Source organism: Octodon degus, unplaced genomic scaffold (assembly GCF_000260255.1).
Source record: "Octodon degus isolate 3935 unplaced genomic scaffold, OctDeg1.0 scaffold00016, whole genome shotgun sequence".
Lineage (NCBI taxonomy): Eukaryota > Metazoa > Chordata > Mammalia > Rodentia > Octodontidae > Octodon > Octodon degus.
In genome coordinates, this window is record NW_004524592.1 from 23242511 (window position 1) to 23248668 (window position 6158).

General features: G+C 38.6%; 1 pseudogene; it reads right to left on the reverse strand.

Annotated features, from left to right (window-relative positions):
* The window catches only part of LOC111815438, an 18254-nt pseudogene extending 12852 nt beyond the window's left edge, over window positions 1-5402 (reverse strand).
* Between the last annotated feature and the right edge of the window lie 756 nt (window positions 5403-6158).

Here is a 6158-nt window from a genome sequence, read left to right on the forward strand (position 1 = left end):
CTTCTCTGGCAATGTTAGAAATTGTTGCCAAGAGTCCCCTACAGCTCAACATAACAGCATGGCTTTACTTCTTATATTTCATTTTCATACTTTTCTGCTGGGTGGTTAAGACCAAGGTAAAGCAGGACCTATGCAACAAGATTTGTAGCTTTTGGGTCTGATAAGGTCAGTGAAATCCACTCAGGATTTATCCTGAGGTCCTGTACCTCAGATTGTAGAACCTTTGTCAGTGTCAGCGATATGGATGAGTCACGGCCATTGCTTGGTCAATGTGCTTTCTGTGAAAGCCTGAGAGAATGTTTTCTCTCCATGTGACTCTCCTTAGGCACACTCTACATCATCAATCACTTTCCTCTTTGGCCTCATAATCTCCTTGATCAGAAAATTTGGGACACTACCACGTGACATGATGTTACAGTACAAGTTCTCATATGTCCTGAGTCTTAATTGACCTTGGAATGCTAGGGCCAAAAATTGGCTTTCCTTGCAGCCCTCCTTTTTCTATTATTTGGTCTGCAAACTTAGGTTGTAACCGTCCAGAAGACAAGCTTATTGTTATTAGTTTACAACTTAGCCTGTTAATTATCTGTCCGCATATCAAACATCTTAGGCATAACATGGAACAGATATTTTTCATCAAGTATTAATATGTTGAACTTTCATCCCTTACAGAATATGATAAAAACATGTAAAAATTAGAATATATTTTTAAAATATGCATAAAGAATTATAAACTTCTTATGTTTACACATAAGTCCAAAAAACTAACCATATACAACCATGAAGCAGGACAGTCCCACAATATTCTTTTTCCTGTCTCTTGATTTCATTCACCAACCCCTTCTTTTTGAACAACAACTACCCGCGAGACAGCATAGCAGCAAAAAGCATGTCACGACAAGCAGCCCGTATTCAGAAGACCAGAATGACAGGCACTCCAAACATGAAACTACTATTACAGATTACCATCTTCAGTGAAGTTGCTTAGATCACGGGTATCAGTATGTATAGTTAGTCAGGGTAACAATGTTTCCAATGAACTGCTAGATTAAAAAATCTGGAGATTCTCAGGATCATTGCCTTGCCCATTTTCTACATATAACTGTATGGCTTGACATTGTCATGTTTCCTAGCTCTTCTCCTTTCCCTCTCTTGATTAGTTAGTCCTTGAGATCATGCTTTCCTTTCACTTATATTATACATTTCTATTTGTATTTCTTCTTTTGAGTTCTTATACAAGGGAAACTATATGATATTTACACATGTGTGTCTGGTTTATATCATTTATGAGTATGTGTTCAAGTGGCATCCACTTCAATATAAAGGCTTTGAGTTAATCATTCTTAACAGCTGAATAACATTCCATTGTGTGAAAATACCACATCTTTTTCAACCATGCCTCAGGTGATGGGCAACTTGGCTGTTTCCAAGACTTGGCTATCACAAACTTTGCTGCTATAAACATAGGCACACATATATCACTATGATATGAAGTTTTCAGATCCTCCAGGAAAATTCCCAGTAGAGGAATAGCTGGTTTAAATGGGATTTGCCGTCCAACTTTTCTAAGGAGTCTCCATACTGATTTCCATAATGGTTGCAGAAGTCTACATTCCCACCAGCAGTGGAGAAGGGTTCCTTTTCCCCACATCCTCTCCAACATTTGTTGTTGGGTGATTTCTTTATGATATCCATTCTTTCTGGGGTGAGATGATATTTCAATGTTGTTTTAATTTGCATTTCACGGATGGCTAGTAATGTGGAACAATTTTTCATTTATTTATTCACTTCTTTATTTTCATTCTCTGAGAATCATGTGTTCATCTCAGATGCCCATTTCTGGATTGGGTCTTTAAATTTTGGGGTCCTACTGTTTTTTAGTTCTTTATAAATTGTATAGAGCAGACCATTTTCTGAGTACATACTTGTCATGATTTTTTCCAAATTTGTGGGTTGACTCTTCACTTTGTTGGTAATTTCTTTTCAGGTGAAAAAACTTCTCAGCAAGAGCAGGTCCCAGTTGTTAATTACTTCACCTGTTTCCCATGCGATTTGATTTCTGTTCATTAAGTCTTTGCTTACGCCTATGTCTTGAAGAGTTCCTCCTACTTTCTCTTCCAGGAGATTTAGTGTCTCTGCTTTAATGTTAAGATCTTTAATCCATTTTGACATTAGTTTAGTGCATGGTGATAGACCTGGGTCAAGTTTGAGTTTTTGGCATGTAGAGAGCCAGTTTCTCCAGCACCATTTGTTAAAGAGGCTATCTTTCTTCCAGTGAGTATGTTTAGCCCCTTTGTCAAAGATAAGGTGGCTGAGTGTGTTCATAGGGGCTTCAGCATCACCTAATCTATTCCGTTGATCCTCAGGTCTATTTTGTTGCCAATACCATGCTGAATTGCCTTTGCTATTCTAGGTATTTTCTAGTTCCAGATAAATTTTAGGAATGATTTCCCTAGGTCTGTGAGGTATGTTGGTGCTAGTGTGATATGGATTGCATTAAATCTGTACAGCAATTGTGGGAGTATGGCCATCTTCACAATGTTGGTTCTTCCTATCCAGGAGCATGGGATATCTTTCCATTTTCTGAAATCCTCTATGATCTCTTTTTTTTAGATTACTATAATTTTCCTTTAAATGATCTTTGACTTCTTTAGTTAGATTAATTTCAAGGTATTTAATTTTCCTCAGTGCTATTGTAAAAGGTATTGTTTCTATAATTTCCCTCTGCATATGTTTGTTGTCTGTGTAGAGGAATGCTATTGACTTTTGGGTATTGACTTTAAAACCTGCTATGCTACTGAATTTCTGTATTAATTCTAGTAGTGTCTTGGTGGAATTTTTGGGTTTTCCAAGTAAATTATCATGTCATTTGCAAATAAAGATAATTTAACTTCTCTTTACCTATTCTTATTCCTTTTATTTTTTTCTCTTATCTAATGGTTGTAGCTAATTATTCCCGAATTATATTGAATAGGAGGGGTGATAGAGAACATTCTTGTCTTGTAGAAGATCTAAGAGTAAAAGATTTCAGTTTTTGCCTTTTAGGATTATGTTAGCCATTGCATTTTTATAAATGGCTTTTACAAGATTGAAGTAGAGGCCATCTATTCCAATTTTCTGTAGGACTTTGAACATGAATGAGTGTTGGACTTTGTCAAAAGCCTTTTCTGCATCAATGAAGATGAACATGTGTTTTTTAGATTTCGCTCTGTTGATATAGTGCATTACATTCATGGCATTTTGAGTATTGAAACATCCTTGCATCCCTGGGATGAATCCTACCTAGTCATGATGTATGATCTTCTTGATGGTTTTTTGTCTTCTATTTGCTAGGATTTTATTGAGGATTTTGGCACCTATATTCATGAGGGAGATCAGTCTGTAGTTCTCTTTCTTAGTTGCATCTCTTCCCTGGTTTTAGTATCAGTATAATACTTGCCTCCAGGAATGGTTTTGGGAGGATTGCTTCCTTTTCAAATTCATGGAAGAGTTTGAGGAGCATAGGGAATACATCTTCTGTAAATGTCTTGTAGAATTCAGCTGTGAATCCATCCAGACCTGGACTTTTCTTCGTTGGTAGATTTTTGATTACCTCTCATATTTCATTGGCTGTTATTGGTCTTTTGAGAGTGGTTATGTCTTGTCAATTCAGTTGTGCCAAATTGTACCTTTGTAGGAATGTGTCCATTTCTTCTGTGTCTTCTATTCTGTGAGAGTAAATATTCTCCAAGTAGCTATTGATAATCTTCTGAATTTCCACTGGGTCTCTGGTAATTACACCCTTTTCATTCCTTATTTGTTGTATTCGAATTTTTCTTTCCTCTTTTTGATGAGGTTAGCTAGGGGCTTATCGATTTTATTTAATCTTTCAAAGAACCAGCTTTTTGATTTTTTAATTGTTTGAATTGTTTATTTTGTCTCAATTGAATTAGTTTCTGCTCTACTCTTTATGATTTCTTCCCTTTTTTTGGCTCTGGGTTTGGTTTGCTCTTCCTTTTCCAGTTGTTGAAGGTTCAGCATTAGGGTATTTATCTGTCCTCATTCTGTTTTCCTAATGTGTGAGTTCACAGCTATGAATTTCCCTCTGAGAACTGCTTTCATCCTGTCCCATAAATTATGATAACTTGTGCTTGAATTTTCATTGAATGGTAGATATTGTTGAATTTCTTGTATAAATTCCTCTGTGACCCATTGGTTGCTGAATAGAGTGTCATTTATTTTGCATGTGTTTAAGGTTTTTTTTCGATTTCTTTTTTCATTTATTTCCAGTTTCATTGCACTGTGGTCAGATAATGTGCATGGGCTAATTTCTGTTTTCTTACATATACTTAAGCATGACCTATGGACCAGTATGTGGTCTATTTTAGAAAATGACCCATGTGCAGCTGAGAAAAATGTGTATTCAGCTGTGTTTGGGTGGAACACTCTGTATATGTCCACCAAGTCCATTTGTTTCAAGCTCTGGTTCTGTTCTGTTATTTCTTTGCTAAGTTTTTGTCTGGTTGACCTATCTTTTGTGGATAATGGGGTGTTACTGTCTCCTGTTAAATTTGTGGTATTGGATATTAGATATTTCATGTCCATTAAGATTTGCTTTATATAGTTGGGTTCTCCCATGTATGGTGCATACATATTAATGATTGTTACATCTTCTTTGTGGATTTTTCCCCTAACCATTATATAGTCATCTTCTTTATTTCGCTTGATCAATTTTGGTTTGAATTTGAGACGGTCTGAGAACAGGATTGCTACCCCTGCTTTTCTCTGAGGTGCTGGGCCATGTAGTATTGTGTTTCATCCTTTGACTTTCAGCCCAGGAATATCTTTATGAGTTAAATGTCTTTCTTGTATACAGCGTATTGTTGGATTTTGTTTCCTAATCCGCTGTGCCAGTCTATTTCTCTTAATTGGTGAATTGAGTCCATTTACATTGATGTTTATAATTGAGATGTATTGATTTATGATTGACACGTTATTTACCTGTTGTCATTTACTCCTTTTTCTCCTGTGTTTAATTGCTTGCCTTATTTAGTTGGTTGCTTCTGATCTCATTCATGGGGCTCTGATCATTTTGGTCCCTCTCTAGAGCATCTTTCAGTAGCCTGTGTAGGGTTGGCTTTATCATCATGAATTTTTTTTTTTTCATTTAACTTGTTTTAATGTTTCTTCACAAATGGTGAAAAATACTGAAGTACAGACAAGGAATAATCATAATGTTGTGGCCAAAATTATAAATATGGAATTATAAATTTAAAACATTTTCTGGTTTCAAAAATAAATCTGGTAGTCAATGCAGCTCTGCAGGGTCTCTGTGTCTAGTAGGGCTGGTCTCTGCGCTCCTGATGGTGCTCACCTTTATCCATTTTTCCAGGTCCTCCACGTCCACCTCTTCTTCCTCCCATTTGTGCCATCAAAGGTCCAGGAGGGCCCCCTGGACCACCTCGTCTTCCTCCACCAAAACCACCTCGGTCCATGCCATGGCCACCACAGAAACCACCTCTGTCTCCACCACGGCCACCTCTGAACATTCCACCAGGACCACCACGGTCCATGAGGCCACCTCTTCCTCCCCGCATGCCACCAGGGCCACCTCTGCCACAATCACCACCCAGGGGTGGGAAGGGTGGCGGGAGGAAGCCTTCAGGTTTTGGGGCCTTACACTGCTTGCATTCTGTTCTCCAGGCAAAGTTCTGGTTTCCACAACCTGGATTAGGACATTGCCAATCTCCAGCTCAATGTTGGACGTTTCCTCCTCCAGAAGGGTTTCCATGGGAACCCCGTGGGCCTCTTGGAGGGAAGCTTCCTCTGTCTCTTCCACGACCTCCCATGCGACCCATGGGTCCCCTAGGACCTCCTGGGCCACCTGGACCTCCCTGGAGTAGTGGCAGCATCCTTCTGCCCTCATGAGGTGGCATGCCACCTCTCATGCTGTTCATTGGAGTCTTCTTCCGAGCAAGGGAGACTTTAAGTTTGCTTCCTTGAAAATCTTTCCCATCAAACTATTCCACAGCAGCCTTGGCAGTCGGTGGATCTTCACAGGACACCGTAGCATCACCCTTGGGCTTTCCTGTTTCCTTGTCCAGGTAGATGTGGATCATGAGTTGCCCAGTTCTCTTGTTAATCTTAACAACCCCACATTGCTTAAAGAAGTCTGCCAG